The sequence below is a fragment of the Mixophyes fleayi genome, chromosome 5 (genome assembly GCF_038048845.1).
Source record: "Mixophyes fleayi isolate aMixFle1 chromosome 5, aMixFle1.hap1, whole genome shotgun sequence".
NCBI lineage: Eukaryota > Metazoa > Chordata > Amphibia > Anura > Limnodynastidae > Mixophyes > Mixophyes fleayi.
Window position 1 is genome coordinate 57,897,966 of NC_134406.1, and position 18,640 is coordinate 57,916,605.

The following is an 18,640-nucleotide window of genomic DNA, read 5'->3' on the forward strand; positions in this document are numbered from 1 at the left end:
ACAGTAAGAAAGCAGCAAGAAATATATTTGCTCATTACCCACTAAACCTTCCAGAGTTAATTTCAACCTACATAATATAGAAAGGGACCTGAACTTTGCCATAAATTACATTACAAAACAGAATTGTAACTAGTTGATTTGACTGTTTACTTATAAATCTTTATAAAACTGAACAACTACAAATATTTTACCTACCTGGGCACCTATATGAAGCTTTAGCCAGGGCCCCCGTAACCTTCATTGATTGTGAGGTTCGGTAAGTATTGATTAAATGAATCGGCTGCAAACAGGAGAGGGCCAGGTTCCCCCCCCCAGCACACAGGACAGGGTCCCCCCCCAGCACACAGGACAGGGTCCCCCCCCAGCACACAGGACAGGGTCCCCCCCCAGCACACAGGACAGGGTCCCCCCCCCAGCACACAGGACAGGGTCCCCCCCCAGCACACAGGACAGGGTCCCCCCCCCCCAGCACACAGGACAGGCCCCCCCCCAGCACACAGGACAGGGCCAGGGTCCCCCCCCCAGCACACAGGACAGGGCCAGGGTCCCCCCCCCAGCACACAGGATAGGGCCAGGGTCCCCCCCCCCAGCACACAGGATAGGGCCAGGGTCCCCCCCCAGCACACAGGACAGAGCCAGGGTCCCCCCCCCAGCACACAGGACAGAGCCAGGGTCCCCCCCCCAGCACACAGGACAGGGCCAGGGTCCCCCCCCCCCAGCACACAGGACAGGGCCAGGTTCCCCCCCCCAGCACACAGGACAGGGCCAGGGTCCCCGTCCCCCCAGCACACAGGACAGGGCCAGGGTCCCCGTCCCCCCAGCACACAGGACAGGGCCAGGGTCCCCGTCCCCCCAGCACACAGGACAGGGCCAGGGTCCCCGTCCCCCCAGCACACAGGACAGGGCCAGGGTCCCCGTCCCCCCAGCACACAGGACAGGGCCAGGGTCCCCGTCCCCCCAGCACACAGGACAGGGCCAGGGTCCCCGTCCCCCCAGCACACAGGACAGGGCCAGGGTCCCCGTCCCCCCAGCACACAGGACAGGGCCAGGGTCCCCGTCCCCCCAGCACACAGGACAGGGCCAGGGTCCCCCCCAGCACACAGGACAGGGCCAGGGTCCCCCCCAGCACACAGGACAGGGCCAGGGTCCCCCCCAGCACACAGGACAGGGCCAGGGTCCCCCCCAGCACACAGGACAGGGCCAGGGTCCCCCCCAGCACACAGGACAGGGCCAGGGTCCCCCCCAGCACACAGGACAGGGCCAGGGTCCCCCCCAGCACACAGGACAGGGCCAGGGTCCGCCAGCACACAGGACAGGGCCAGGGTCCGCCAGCACACAGGACAGGGCCAGGGTCCGCCAGCACACAGGACAGGGCCAGGGTCCGCCAGCACACAGGACAGGGCTTAAAAGGGAAGGATACTCATAGAAGTACAAGGGGTGACTAATTAATTTAAAAAGGACAATTCCAAAAGTGTAAATGTCTTACAAAATAATAAACTAGTCAAACAAGTCTTTGAGAAAGTAGCAAACTACATTTATTGTGCAGATAATACTGAAAAATAAGACAAATATCCTATTAAATTTACATGGGAAAGCATTTCTTTCTTAAATAGATATTAATATATGTGGAACAAATATGCTAAATGCATCCCACACTATTTCCTGGAAAGCTTTTAAAGTGTTACACCAAGGTGAAATTAACATACCATTGTAACAATCCCTCATTTGCGTAGATCACCGCCTTCTAATGATCTAGAGTATCAATTTTATGGAAAGCACACAAGTCAAGAAATCGCTTCTATAAATGGGAATTTTCAGTAGCTACATACATACCAGAAATCTAACAAGTGAAAAACTATGCAGGTATATAATAAAGTAACAAACAACAAAAGTAAAGACATGTGTGCACTTGCATTCAAGAGTAACCAGTCACATTCCTTTTGATAAACAAATACTCCTAATGTCATCCACAGACAAGTAAAAACAACCTGAACAGACTGGGAGGTTGTTTAAACAAACCATACACTTTCATATAAGAAGAAAGAAGGTTTATTGTACTACTCAGTCTTAAAGGATAAGTCCATTCCAAATGAACAATGTAGCTTGGTGTGGAGTTATGTAAATGAATAAAATAAGAACATTTCATGTGCCTGTAATCTTCCATATCCAGCCGTTCCCGTCATTCCTGTAATGGACTGAGCAGGAAACCTTTTCCCAAAAACTTTTAATAGTGTCATCAAGGATTTTCTGCAATGATTTTCCCCATTCATAGAAATGGGAATATCAAAGAGGGTGAACCTCTGCAACCTGTTTGCATATAAAGGTTTACCTGCTTGGAATATCAATTCAGGTGATCAGAGGGTACAGATCTCAAATAGTTCCACCCAATCTAATATTTAGGTAGAGTTATCCTTAAAGGCCATGTGTTAACCATTTTCTGTACCAGTGTACTGAGAATCTCCTACATCTATGGTCCTATTCTTCTGGTCCCTTAAAGAACTTATTTAGCACAATGGGGGACGTGATGTGACGCGTAGCCTGATGTGACGTGTAGCCTGCACTCAGATTTTTAATACAATTTACATCGCCTGGACTCCAGGGTTAGATTCAGGACCAGATGTCATCCGGTAGACGCCAGTCAACTGTATATAACTATTGCAATTAAGCTACTCTGGACCACACTACCTATTCTATGACGATACCTAGTAGCACATGTTTAAGCTCTATATTTAATTTTCATAAGTTATGTGTGATAATGCAACCTTTATTTAGATGTCCTATATCTAATTATAAATTGTTCCTCCTTTATGTACCTGTTGTTGTTGAAAATAAACAGATTTTAAAAAAACAAAAAAACAAAACAATTTACATCAGTGAAATGATGATACAATTGTGCTGGCTCCATGGTGATCTCTGCTGCCGCAATTTCTGTATATCAGGTCAACCAAGGAGCCTAAGGAACACCCCCACTGTACAGGTGCAGGAGTGCAAACAATTCATTTATAGAAGTACTGAACATATTCAATTGTGAATACATACATTACCCGGAGATTCCAAAGTAACTTTGTAAAATGTGTTATTGGAGTATCCTGCCCTGTTCCTCCATATTATTCAGCCCTTTAATACACAGGCTTTAACATATCATAACATCCAGTGCAGGTTTATTTGCAGTTTAACAGTGGTCCCTAATCCATTAAAACTTCATGAAGTTATATAGCATATAGTGTCCTGATTGCATGTTTATCCCAAATCTACCTACTGTATACCTACTGTATATGAATAAGACATGTTCCAGCATGGGACAGTTTTCTTGGAAACACTTCCACATATGGTCATCTGAAACCTCACACATTCCAAGTACAAAAATATTAATGCTTGATACCGCAAGTGCACTTACAGTAGTCACTAAAACTCACTATTAAAATGTTCAGATATGAGTATTACATTTCCACTCCATTACATATAGCCGAGCACCTCTCACATCTTTAGGATGTGGCTTAATAGGATCTGATACAGGCCCAAAAGCTGACAATGCAGTCAGTTGACATCACTGTCCCTGCCCCATGCATGTACAAACCAATCCATAGTATGCATTTCTGCAAAGAAAATCTGCCAGTCTGTCATTCATTCTATGTCTGCTCTGTTAAAGACACACCACCCCTCAGACACGGCAACCTGCAACAAAGTTGTGAAATAGAGCATGGTGAACCTGTGTGGTTAATTGTAAGCACTCTAGTTACTTCTTGTATATTATGAAGCAATGCAATACATTGACTTTCATATATTTTTTTTTAAAGTAAAATAATGGCTTTACTTTCTCTTTAAGCACTTCAGTATGTTCATAAAATGGTTTTCTCTCTGCATGCACAATTCTCACAAACAAAACTTACACAGAATTCGATACAAAATATATTTGGTTCACAGTGACAGATACATATACACTTCCTGTGCTCTCTTACTAACACTTCGAACCACAAAAACATTTCATCTTTGTAGAAGAAATCCTTGAATACATACTATGAATATCTCAAACAATAAAAGTGTTTCAGCTCTAACAAAAGCATGACAGGCACAGTACCTTGAAACCAGATATACAGGTTATGCCAGACAGGGTTACAGAGTTTAAATGGGTGTCCAACTTTGAATTAAAAAAATAGTGAACAAACTGCATAGGCAATACTTCACCAAGTACTGGAATTTTTTCTGTTTAAATCTTGACTCATCTTTCTCCCAAAAACCTTAATGAATACACGCAACATTTTTTTAAAAAATATATCCATACCTTTTACTTTAAGATTTTGTACTAAATAATCTGAGGCTCTGCTCCAATTGTAACAGTCTTGTCTGGCTCTGATCCAACCGCCTTTTTCTAGGCTTAGTTACGCATGTCATCCATGGTGCTTTAAGGGCTTGTTCACATCAAGAGGTATTCCGATGGTTGTGGAGAGATTTTTCAAGGCTTGTAACCACCTAAAAAGTAGAACATATTATTCCCTATGGGCTTCTTGTCACCAACATACTTCACAGCTTCCCAGACTGCAATAATAGGACTTAAAAACATTTTTTTTGTCTTAAATATGACCTTTTCTAAATTGAAGTTAAAAATAATAATTTAAAGCACAAACAATCTATGCAGACCTACCATCCGCTAACCTTATTTTACCCCTTGCTAGAAACCCATTTTTCCCTAGGGGCTCCTCTGCTACTTCCAACAGCCTCATCTGAAAACCGGGGCTGTATGACGCTGCAGAAGGGGTGCGTTAGCGGGAGGGCTAATTGCAAGTTGCAATCAAGAGATTTTTGCCATTTTAAAGTGCCACACAATATTACAGACCCAGCAGAGCCCCGAAAAAAATGTCTGTATGGAGAAGCCCGGCCGGCTCTGTCTAGTATCTAGTAGGTAGTAGTGTAGAGTTAAGTAAAGGAGTATCTGAAATAAATGTAGTCCAATAAACTTGAGTCTGTAAACTTAAAATTAAAAATAAACCTTCAATACATATTTAATTTCCTCATAATAAATAAATGGTCACTTTTCATATCTTGACTGGCAATCTGGCAAATTGTATGTATATGAGATCACTGTACAGGTCTGTAGGCCTCACTCATACGTCAATTATTGTGTCATACATACATTTCATACTGCACATTGCACCAGAATACATCCATATCTAAATCTGAGCATATCTCACCATTCTGCAAGACATGGAACGTTAAAGAGGACATGAAGCTATGACTATATTTCCTAGACGGGTACAACAGATACACAATGTGAAGTAAGGAAAGAATATAGCCGAGTTACAAATAGTCAATGGTGCAGCAGGCAGCATAGGATTTGGAGCATAGTTTGCAGGTAAATGGTGTGCAAAGCAGTGGCCACCAGAATGGCTAAGAGCTGGTAACGTGGAGATGTTTCCGGTGTTGGCATCGACGGAGCTTTTGGGCGACGAGCTACAGAACAGAAAAGTGATATTCCTATAGATTGTAAGCTTGCGAGCAGGACCTTCTCACCTCTTTGTCTGTTTTACCCAGCTTGTTTAATAGTTTACTATGTTTGTCCCCAATTTTAAAGCGCTACGGAATATGTTGGTGCTATATAAATAAATGATGATGATGATGATGATGATATTCATGTCCGGTAACGAGGTGATGGTGGAGATTTTAAATACACTCAGCTAGATCACCATCAGTCGCGGCATTATTGCAGGCACTATTGTTGAGATCAAAAGAACAAAAATCACTTTCTTTTTCACTAGTGTTGAGATGTCCGCAGTAGAACATTTGGGTGAGAGGCACATTCCAACAGTTAATGATGAAGGAGAAATGTATAATCAAAATGTCACATCTTGGCTCCATGTGGACACGAGGAGGAGAATTGGTCAGAACCAATAACAATAAATTAATAATAAAGGCTAGGAGAGCTAGTTGAGGATATCAAGCTTAGTGAACGACAGTTATTCTTTGTCATCAGGAGGTGAAAGACATTTAACCCGGGTTGTATATGCAAGATGGGGTGCATTTGTCAGATGCTGCTCTGGGCAATATACATATATAAGGAGCAGTGGAGAGGGCCATAGAGCGAGTTGGGAGGACAGTCCAATTAAAAGGTATTAAAAATGTCCTCTTTGAGCACTTAAGGGAGGATGTTTATTAATTGTCCCTTATAACAAGGGCATAAAAATACCTAATATGAATGCGAGAAAATAAATGTGCTTTCCTCCCTTTTAGAAATAAATATATTAGCTTTGCTCCATACCATCCAGTGCTGCATACAGTAACTAGAAATGATGACGTGACTTAATGCAGTTTAACCTATTATTACGTCAGTCATTATTACCAATAACAAGTTTGCTATACCGAAAACAGGAAGATGTATCCAGGTCAGTGATGTTGGTTCGCCTCTCAGGCCTACACAGTTGCTAAAATTATGGGTATGCAGAGCTTGGGCCATGTGTTCCACTGTATGCATTCCCTCATCCCATTATTTAGGTGGGTTCTCTGGATTCCTCCCTTGTTCCAAAGACATACAGGTAGGTTAAATAAATGTGGACCAAACAGGCCCTGGTGTGTGGATGTATGCACTTGTTGTGGGTTATTGTAAGTTTAGATGCAGTGCAGCACTGAATAATATGAAGACACTATATAATGGATTATAACATCAACTAGGTACAGTCATATACAGACACCATTCTGAAGACATGAAAAGCATGAAATGGGAAACTGCCTGTCACACAGGATCAATTAACCATGTTTCCTGACACATAAGAGCTCTTTAACTTTTAAAGTAAGAGACATCAAACGGACTCCTTCCATCTGGGAAATATCTGTTCCTGAATTTAGCACTAACCTTAACCATAGTTACCTACTCTCCTGGAATGTTCTGGAAACTCCCGGATTCCTGGGAGTCCTCCCGAACTCCCTGGAGAGCAGGGCAACCTCCTGGACAATTAAATTGCGGGGGTGGGGCTTCTGATGCAAATCACATTGCTTTGCATCAGAAGCCCCACCGCCACCATTTAATTAATTGTGGCCAATGACCAAATTAAGGCGATTCTCCGAGCCTAGCCCCCACATTTCCCAAAGAGCAAACTTGCCAAAGTTGGCAAGTCTTGCCACTTCTTATAGTTGACTTTTGGGAGCTGCCGGGCGTGCGAGGGGGCGGGGCTCAGAAAAGCGTGAAATTTTGGCCCCGCGATTCCCTGAGAATCGCAGCATTTTAGATCTTATTCTGCCCACTTCACTAGATAGTGGGCAGATGCGGAAGGCTGCCATACTCTCCCGGTAGTCCGGGAGACCCACCCGTAATCCGGGAGAGTTGCCAAGTATGTGGTATTACTTTAACTGAATTAATTCAGCCTACAAAGGAACAGCAAAAAAGGAAAAGGTGAAAGGATACTACTGAAAAAAGCAAAATATAGTTAAATAAATAAACCAACCACAATAGATTAAATTACATTGTTTTCTGTGCTTCAACAAAGCTCAAAAAGTTGCTCGCATGTCTAGGCCCTAAAATAATTAATAATGTTCCAAACTTGTATTAAGCTGTAGCTATACCACTGCAAACCTTATCAAAAGTTTTACAATGGACCTGCTAAGTTAAATTTACCAGCAAAAACAAGGAGCGTGGGTATGGTACATAGGGGCTGTAAATTATGCTTTATGAGTACAAAATGGTTCACTGAACTCATCTAAAACAAGTGCACAGAGGGTTGAAAAATCCATTAAATATTACACACACAAATGACTGAGCGACCCTTTTAATAAGAGATTGTAAGGGGTAGTAAATTATAATGGTCTGTTCAACAGTGAATTAAACCATAGGCAATCTATTTCCTATATTACAAAATACTGTGGCTTTATAGTTTAATTACCCATTTTATTAGCAAAGTTAATTTTATGAACTAGGAAATGTTAATACTGGACACACTCCTGTACGACATAGAACATACAGAACTTTTAATAATGACTTCTACCTGGGACATGATGGATGCCCAATGTAAGTGGGCCTGCCACCTCCTCACACTTCAATGAATTGATTTTACATGCAATGCACTTTATTACAAAATACATTGTTTTATATGTCTGACTTTGTAAGTTTTTGTTTGTTTTTTCTTAAGTATCGTTCCAGACAAAACTAGTTTTCATTTCCTTGCATTGGACATATCTCAGATCTGCACGTTGGATAGAACAGTTTTCACAGAGCAGTATTGTGTACCTCCCAACTCCCCCCATCCGATTTAGGCAGGACTGTCCTGATGTCTGTAATCTGTCCCGCAACTCACGGGAAGTTGAGCTGTAAGTCTCTGTTCACCAAGGTGAGAGTGTGACATGTACACTAGAGACACGTCCCTCTGGTGACTGCAGGAGCTCAAGGTTTTTTGGGGTTTTTTTTTTTGGGGGGGGGGGGGTTATGGGGTTTTGGGAGCAACCTAACTTTAGATTAGGCTAATTAATTACTCTGCAAAGATCAGTGGCTGAAATGGGGTAGTATACAGTGGATACGCCATACACCACTTCTACTGCTTTCATTGTAAGACTATCAAATTTCGCTCACTTATATTTTCCATACCGCCACTTCTAAGTTTCCACTTCAACCATTGGCAAACATTATAGCTCCACACTGTGTTTTTCACCAATGTATTTAGCAAAGTCTTGCTTCGCTATCTGGTACAGTGTGACCAAAATGCTTCTTTGCAAGAACTGTAGCCTGGAGATAAAATATTAACCATCTGTCCTACAATCATTCACAGTTTACACCATGACATGGAAATGGAGAATGACAGAGAAAGACCTACACGAAAAAGAGTAAGGCTGGGAACACATTACAGAAATATTCTCCCAATGCGATATCTTTAATGATTTTACAAACAAATGAAACCCCCCCCCCCCCCCCCCCCCCAAAAAAAAGTCCCGATCAGCACGTCGATCCATGTGGACATACTAAAAACATTTTACAAGATTTACCTTCAGATCTGTGCTCTTCATCTGTCATCACCATCGGCTGAAAAGATTGTGACTCTGCACACTCCATAGAGATCTATGGACACTGCCAGTCCTGAGTGCGTGCACAGTGCAGAATTGGAACGATATTGTTCCCTTGTTGAACGAGATTGTTAGCTTGGTTTATAAAACCAAATGATGCGATGTGCTTTGGAATGACAATGGTTCATCGTTGGATCGTGCACACTAATTTGATATCGGGCTGAACGGTCGTAAACCGCGTGATTGGCCAGATAATCGTCTGAAAAACCTGTAGTGTGTACCCAGCCTTAAAATTGGACAGGTTTCCAAGCAAACAGCTTTCAATGAAAATTAGCGATGCAATGATCATAAATAGGCGGGACACGCCAACTTGCGTTTGAGTTGCGGTAAGTGTGTGCAACTTTGCCAACACTCCTAAATATGCCCCTACGAGAGACACGGCAGCCGCCACAAACCCGCTCCCAGGTGACCCGGGACAGAGGTGAGAAGATTGCAAAGGAGCGGATTTGTGGTGGCTGCTACATGGAGCAATAAAGAGAACCCCAGGATAAGACTGGACAGTGCCCATTTAAAGGGCAGTGGGCAGACCCCACATGCAAGGGGTGACCGTTGCATATGGCAGCGTAAAAGAGAAAAGAGTGAGTCCTTGAGGTACCAGGAGAGGGGAGAACAAGACAGACCCTAGAGAGGGGAAGAGACTCTATGAATAGGGAAATGGCTGCAGTGAAGCAGCAAGAAGTTGTTGAAGTGACCCAATGGGGCAGAGAGGACACCAGAGAGGGTGTGAGTAACTATGATCCTGAGCAAAAAAGTGGGATAGCTTGTGTTAGAAGCTACAGTGTGTGTCAGAAGCAGTTCCCAGATGTGAGAAAGGTTTAATGGTCAGCAATGAAGTAAAATTAGGCTTGCAGACAGAGAACAAGGAAAGGCTGACATGTAACCTACAGGTGATATATAAGCACCAGATTAAAGTATGTGATTGTCCTAATAACATCTGGAGACATGTTCAGGAAGAGTTATTGGAGATATGTATGTCATGCAACCATATTCTAATCGATTAAGAACTATGCTGGAGTTATGCATATTTTCTTTATTTTGTTGCAACCAAGAATTATGCTGGAGGGTGAAGGCGGTTTGAATAAAAAAAGTTTATTTTTATAGAAATGGTCTGGCACCCAAATTATGAGATGTCTGTTTGCACTGCACCCTAAGTTACACCTGTGTCCCAGCACCCTTAAAGAGAAGGAGGTGCACAACCTAACTCATGCACCTCAACATCACACACAGTGATCGCGGGTTACATAAATAAGAAAGTCTAACTTTACCTTAGTGAAACGCTCAGCAAGGAGTCTGTTCATTAACAGAAATGATAAAAGTCTTCTGAAGCAATTATTATTCTTACCTCTCTGCCTGCAAATTCTCATGGCACAAAGCCTGTTTTACAAAGTGCAATCGTCACATCCACCAATTCAGGCTCTCCACTCTCTGTACAGACCGAACTAACAAATACTTTCAGGCACTGGATTACTCATCCAGAAGATTTATAAACCAGACACAAGGTTTTGTGTTTGCAAACAAAAAACAGATTGCGCAGTACACAGCAAGAAACATGTCTGAAATCCTGTTCAGTGTCTCTCTCCTGAAGATAAGGTCACATTAGAGCACTTGAATGATACTGACTTTTATTATACAAAAGCAGATAAAATAGTAACAATTTCATGGATGAAGGGGCTCATACACACGGGTGTTTATATTATACATTCAAAGGGCATTGGTAAAGCTTGGTAAATGTTTCAAAGCAGATAGTCGTAAAAATAATGAAAACTAATGGACCTGTACACACATACTTTCTGAAACGTAGTCACTCAATCCCAACTTTGTCAACAGAGTTCAGAAGCGTCAACTTTTGTTTCACTATAATGGAACTCTATTGAGTACATCGTACATTAAAGCATATCCACAGTGCGGATTAAACGTTCTGTTAAAACCACAATGTTCTGTCTAAGCTTTTACAAGGCCTTGTGTTTCAACAATCAACATATCCACCAGAGATCTCATTTATTACTTTAAGGATGATCAATATGTTTGTTCTTTATGGTTCATCAGCCGACAGAGATTGGCCTATGCACCTGTAATACTGTTCCTCGGGGTAAAATAGCTGCTAAAAATAATTTCTTGGCAGCCCAAAATCTTACCGTACGTCCGCTATCCAATATTTATGCACTGTTAATGCAGCACTTACAGGCAAAGATATTAACCTAGGTTTGATGAGACGAACTGTAGGAAAAGCAAACTATAAAATGCAGGATCAGCACAAAGAATTCAAATAATGTAATTCCAGCCCTTGCCGATATAAATATGCTATATGGTAAGGAAAAGGACATCAAGCTATAAAGACCATGGTACAGATGTATCATCCATAATAACACACTGCTTTGAGTTTTGCCTAAATTCCTAGTCACATGTCAGCTTTATGTGTAATTATGTGGCAAGTTCATAGTTTCTTACTCTACTGGGAGTCCGGGAGAACTCCCAAAAATTTGGGAGTCTCCGGGACTCCTGGGAGAGCAGGGAAACCTCCCGAATTCTGCCTTCTAGGTTGGTGAAGTGGGTGGGGACATTCTGGCCTCGTCCCCTGATGTGATAAGCTAATAATCATATAGTTTGACAGGGGTGGAGCCTAATGATGTGATCCATGTGACCACGCCCCCATGACTGAGCCCCCTCCTGGATATCTATAATGTAGTTATATGACATACCAGACACATTGATAAGAGGCAGGAGGGTAAATGGCTGCTAGTCCTAGGGAAACAGCAATTGCTAGAATTGAGTCATCAATGATAAACAACAGTTCTAGCAATGTGGCAAATAACGGTTTAATTCTATATTTATCTTGTCAATCAAGAATTCCCTAGATCCTAGGTGATCAACCTGTGATACATGTACTCCATAGGGTGCCACTAACAGATTCTAGGGGGTACTTCAGTCTGTTAACTACAACTCATAATAACATTAAATATATTATAAGAAGTTTAAAACAAACTTTGTTTAGTTTTGTTTATATTTGAACATTTAACTGCATAAGAGGGAGGTGTAGTATAAATTTAAACAGATTAAGGGGTACTTTTAATACATTTACACACATTAGGTGGTAGTATAGAGAAGTCCACTTTAAATGGTATATGGTAAACATATACCATAACGTGGGGTAACTATTAAAGACAGTTGAGAAACCCTGGCCCAGATGAATGGCGAGAGGAGGAAACAGGTTTCCCCCTGAATGCCAACCCTTGTAAACAAGAGACTTATAGTCAAGGAGTTAATAAGAGATTAGTGTCCTGATTAATTCTTGGGATGTAGTTGAACAGTTGACAGTTAAAATGTCAACACTCATAATGTGGATACAATGAGGTCGACAGTCAGAATGTCTAAACATAATGTAAATGTAGACAGGGTTGTAAAGTCGACATTCAAAATATCGACATAAATTACAATAAATAAATGCAAGAAATGGAAAAAAAAACAAAAATAAAACCTGTGCGCCCCCCCAAACAGCTTAACTAACCCTAGTGCTGCCAGCCTAGGCTTGTAATAGCAAATCGGGGGGACAAAAAGCATGAGGTCTCCCCAATTTTAATCGTACCAGAACTAGGCTTTGCCAGCCTGAGCTGGTTCCACTTTAGCAGGGAAACCATAATGTCAACCACAAAGAGGCAGATCAGCACAGGGCTGGATTCTCTAGGGACTTCGGGACAGCCCTGTGCCAATAGCACTTGGGCTCTTCCCACACCGCTGGGGCGTTTCGTGTGGGGAAATATTAAGTGTGTAAATCCATTTTGTCCCTGGTTTAATACAGGTTCCTGCCATAAAGTCTTGAGCATGCTGCTGCTTGTAGTACTACAAGTACCAGCATACCCATGGCTGCTAGTACGTCCTAGCACCCAGGGCTCGCTGGGATCTGTAGTGCACCAAGGAGAATTGAAAATAAAACACAGACACAAGTGTAAACATTATTTTAACTGAAATAAAACCCCTACACCACCGATTCACTGCCGTTTGCTCTCCAGGAACAGAACCATCCCTTGGCAACCAAGGAAGCAGACAGTGGGTGGTCCGCAACACCACTCCATGGGGTGGTGAATAAAGGACCCAAGATATACAAGTCCCTTATAACCTCCTCCCACGCGCGTTACCAAGACTTTGCCCGCGCTGCCCCCCCTCCACTGGAACATGCTCCCTTCCTCCATCAGAACTTCCCCTAATCTGTCCAGTTTCAAACAGTAATAATAATAATAATAATAATAATAATAATAAAGTCATATTGGGACAAAATACACCCCTCCAATGGTATGCCCACTTTTTAAGACTTTTGACAAAGCCTCTGCCTTTTTGAAGTCCACAAATTGGGACATGTGTAAGGTATTGCTATTGACACCACAGGCCTGTGTCTATAGCTCTGCAGTAGAGTTTTACTGAGGAGCTATTGCTGTATAAACATGTAGTATGCTTGTTTTCTTGTACGAAAATGAATGTTATTCATTGCTAACCAGCTATTGTCTTTAAGTAATGGGGTGGGTCCCCTATATGCTACAATTCTTCTTGGTTTGTAAATGTAAAAAAACAAGTTTCCCTGATTCTGAGGACTCCATAAATTATTTAAATTTAACTCATGCCATTCCTTTAACGTAATAATTAATATAGCGGTCATCTGTCTGCTGTGTTCTACTTCAGTTGGGTAGCTGGAGAAATTCTGTAAATGAAGCTTCTTGTGAGATTCCCAGTAATTTTTGCAGTACCCATGACAATCTTTTCATCTGTTTTGACAGCCTTTCCTTTCACTTAAAAGCAGATTTGTACGACAAAATTGTAATATATCAGTGTCCTTTTGAATCCACTAGAAGAAAGTGGATTTACAAGTAAACACTATTTTTTACATTAGTTCTCTATCAGCAGGTTCAGTAAATAGTGCTCAATATTTTTTATCCTATGCAACATATTAAACAAGTATTACATTTGCAAACCTAATGCAGGCTGAATACAGGAGATTCCCACTGGAGTCACCAATCATACTACTCAATCATGTTAAAACGTCATCTTGAAGCATTAGATGTTTTCACTACTAATTCACATATGGTTTTAAGGAAACATTTTACTAACATGCACCAATCAGAAACAAAATTCAATTAATGTGGGAACCAGCTGTTGAGCATTTGCCATCCTTCCAAATGTGTTTACCCCAGGTTACGGCATTTGTTTGTCTTTGCCCAAATCCAGTCCAAGATAGGTACAAAAAACTAAACTATCATCATCATTTATTTATATAGCACCACTATTTCCGCAGCGCGGTACAGAGAACTCATTCACATCAGTCCCTGCCCCATTAGGGCTTACAATCTAATTTCCCTAACATACACATACATACATACACACACACACACACACACACACACACTAGGGTCAATTTGTTAGCAGCCAATTAACCTACCAGTATGTTTTTGGAGTGTGGGAGGAAACCGGAGCACCCGGAGGAAACCCACGCAAACACAGGGAGAACATACAAACTCCTCACAGATAAGGCCATGGTCGGGAATTGAACTCATGACCCCAGTGCTGTAAGGCAGAAGTGCTAACCACTTAGCCATCGTGCAGCCCACTATGAAAAAGATGATCCTGAAATTACTAATTAAAGCTGCATTACCACCAACATAAAATATTTTAACTAAGGCGTATATGAGGCAGTTATTCTTGGGGCTCTGCCGTTACTGTATTACAGAACAGTCAATTTAATTTTGTTTATCTACCATAAATTGCAGGGTAAAGTGGTTTGAGCAGGAGAACCAAACATAAACCACAATAATGAGATTTAGGTTTGAGATTGGTGCTCCCGATCACATGTCCATGGCTCTCAGAGGGGTTGTAAGAGGAACGGAGGAGGAAAAATGGCTGCATCTTGCAGACCCTGAAAGCTCTAGCTAGGGAGAGGTGCATACTAGTAGAAGGTTATGTGGGGGTAAAGCAGTTTTAGAAGGATATGGTTAGAGAATTCAGAAGCTATGTTTCCTTAAACCTAGCTGCACAACTCACCTGTAGTAAACAATGTCAAAGTGCACAATATCTACAGCAACTATATTCTAAATTCTGTCCTGTTTTAGAACCTTCTAAAGAAATAAGAGTGCACCAGTTGTCTCTACAGAATGGGGGCAATCATGGGTGGGCTGGACCAATTTTCATGAGAATGCACCCTATAAATTCCCCAACTACAATTGACATCACTGAGGCATGAGGTACAAACTACCTCATGCCTCAGTTATTTCACAAGTACCTTGTGAATCGGCAAATAATATGCTGGTCACATGAGTAATTTGGTGCTGCAATGGTCACTAGTCCATAAACACAAGAATGATGTAAAGGTAGACGATATTACACAACCTCAATAATAATGTAACTTTATAATTAAGTTACCAGGATAAAATAATATTATTTACTGCACCAGCATGAATGCTGCAGCGACAAGACCAATGATAGAATTATGCATAAGAACACTGCTAACGTGATGTCCCTGTGACACAGTGGTAATAGCTTCTTTAATTAAGGCTGCAGAAAGAATTGGCAGTATTCACTACAGACCACAAGCCCACAACATTAACAGCATGTTGAAACACACAAAAACTTCAGAAGTGTAAAGTGCACATTAATTGAGGCCAACCAAGGGCGATAAGCATGTCTGCAGAACGTTCTAATCTCTGCATCAAGAACTGCCTTAAAGTTTATCAACTTTGTGCTCCCTATACAAAAACTGGCTTTACATTACAGACGAATGGGATCCTGAACCAGAAATTCAAGCACTTCGACACAAAAGAGCAAACAGATTACCCAGTAAACAACAAAAAACATTTCTTAAAACAGACAAATATGATCTGTGTCCAGTCACAAAAGTTTCATAGTTTGAAACTAGCACAAGACTCGATTAGGGTACACGACTACTTTATATTTGTTAACATTTGTTTACATTCCTCTTGTCCTAAAACAGCATCAAGCTAAATTTCAGAGTAATCATCCCTAAAAGCTGTATGATTAATTTGTCATTAAGCAGTCTAACTCCATAAAAGCCATAACACCATTTATTTGTGAGGGAGTGGGGGACTGAAGCGCAAAGAATATAAATCTATTCCCATTAATCCTGTAAAGCAGTGGTCAGGGAACAGGGGTAAATTACCCCAAATGGGGTAAAAATGAAATTCCTTTGGGGTAATGCAGTCGATTCACATTCTGTCAGTTGGATTGTAGACCCCTTTAAATCTAAAAATTGCTGTTGTACCAGAACAGTCTCAAAGGTTGGCAGAGGCACTGCTTGAGCTTCGATGCAATAATGAAGCATGTATTGCATTTAAAAACAAAGCAGATCTGTCCTATTTTTGGATGTCAACAGCTGCAAAAGTATCAAAATTACACATGAGGAGGCAGTCAAAAAGTTGCTGCCTTTTGCAACAACCTACCTTTGCGAACAAGGATTTTCCACTCTAACAAACCTAAAAACAAAGCAGAGAAATCAATTGGACGCTGAAGACTGTATCCAAATTGCTCTGACATGAAAATGCCCCAATATTGATGCTCTCGTATCAAAAATGAAGCCACATCATTTTGAATAGAAATTTTGAATAGATTCAATAAAATTTTGAATTCCAATAATTAATAATATATGATTTCCTTCCTTTCAAATCAAGGGGGTAACGTCGGCGTATGTAAATATATTTGAGGGTAAAAGGTAAAAAAGTTCCCTGACCCCTGTTGTAAGGGGACAAATACACTAAATGCCTTATCTAATTACAAGGAAAATTCCAGTAACACAAACCAGCTCAAACCAGGACACAAAACGGCTCTATTTCGACAAGCTGCAACACCCCTGTTTACAATAATAATTTGTTTCAAGGTTATAGTTATTAAAAAAATTATCTTTGTACTCCAGAAATCGCCCAGAAGGTCGGCCAGCCAATTACACGTGATAAAGCGGTGTTAACTTTCCCCATGTCTCTCCATTAATCAAAGCAATGCATCACTCCACTGGTGCAGAGGGCATGCTTCTAACAGGTAATAAACTTTAACTGGTAAAACCCAAGGCTTGATAAAAGGAGCATTGTAAATCTGAAACCGTGCCTGATCAAAAGGCCTCACCAAATACACTTTCCGTATAACCTTTCATTTATCCTGGTTATACTATTAACAAGAATCCTATTCCAAGATACCGCTACTCAGTACAATTACTGGTAAGACAAGCCTGCTTCTCACTACGATTTACTTTAGTGTGCAGGGCATGCTGTAACCCACTTAGAGATTTCACAACATGACTGCTTGAAGGGAAAGTATTTGTGTGCTTGTGTATTGATTTTAGGTCATATCTGTTTGAGGAAAAATATGTACTTTTGCTCTTTAATTACAGACTCTCTGAGGCTCTTGCTCACAGCAAACCCCGTTGCAAAAAATGCAACTTTGGATATAACAGCATGTCAGGCTCAACATATCCAACCTTACTACAATCTCCGGCTTTACATATTAAATTCACATACAATATATCAGCTGACTAATTATGTTATTGAAGGATAACTCAAAAATAAATGTTGTCTAATTAAAATCACTAAGCTGGGTAATAACGGAGTTCTGGAATTGGACTTATGTCTGAAATAGTCTACTTAAAATGCAGAAACACATTGAACAACATGTGTGTCACTGTTGCCATTTGATGGATCAATTGTTCAGGATTGACACTCTGCAGCAACATCTGCAACTATGGAAACACTATTTGCAGTCCACAGTTTAGTTCTTGGTTACAGATTTTGCTATGGCATGCCTTCAACCATCTGTCAAATGCCAGCAAACATATTTTATACTTCAAATTTCAGGAGTTTATTTAGACAAAATAAATTTTTCACTGGCGTTACCTTTTAACAACTGTTTAGAAAATGTCAGGTACTGTGATAAGTAGCGCTTGGTTATAAACCACTGATTTAATAGGCAGCGCTGTATATGAAAGAAAGCAAGCTCTGCACAAATAAGCTTACAATCTACGAGGCGCAGAGAACAATTCATCCATAAAGTAACGGACGAACTGTAGCTGTTGGTGGGGAAAGTGTGTGTGGCTGCTGTAAACCAGTGGTGTGATACGCTTGTAATGAAGAGATTCGGTGGAAGATGTAGACATGAAAGATGAACTAGTCATTGCAGAAATCTTAAGAAAGTCAGCTGCCAGCAACCATGAATTTCCTTCACCATTTACATTAACCAAACAAGTATAAAACTACCTGTCAATATCGCAAATGGTAAAATTGGGACATTTCAGTCCATCATTTGGGGGCAGTCCTGTTAAAAAACTGACCATTTGGGGGTATTCATATTGTATGTAGATACCCTTGGCATTGACACTGTCTCAGTTTATCATGGAGGGAGCTGCATGTAATATTTAGCGAATCTTGGCGAGAGCTGCATGTACTTACTGTGTGTTATAACATTGTGGTCAGATCCAAGTTGTTTGCATGAGGTGTCCCTCCTAGTCAGGTGTGGTTTACCTTCACTGACAGTTACACATTCCATCATAGAACACTCCCTAAATGAACAATGTGACACAAAAGTGGCTCCTGTTTCTCAAGTACAATTGGACAGAATGAGG

The 18,640-nt window shown here is 41.2% G+C and overlaps 1 long non-coding RNA gene across 1 annotated transcript in view; it reads right to left on the reverse strand.

Moving 5' to 3' along the window:
• LOC142158355 (uncharacterized) overlaps positions 1-18,640 on the reverse strand; it is a 78,052-nt gene that overhangs the window by 31,289 nt on the left and 28,123 nt on the right. The window contains exon 2 of the long non-coding RNA XR_012692756.1: positions 4,283-4,470. This is a non-coding gene — a long non-coding RNA (uncharacterized LOC142158355). The remainder of the gene's footprint in view (positions 1-4,282; positions 4,471-18,640) is intronic.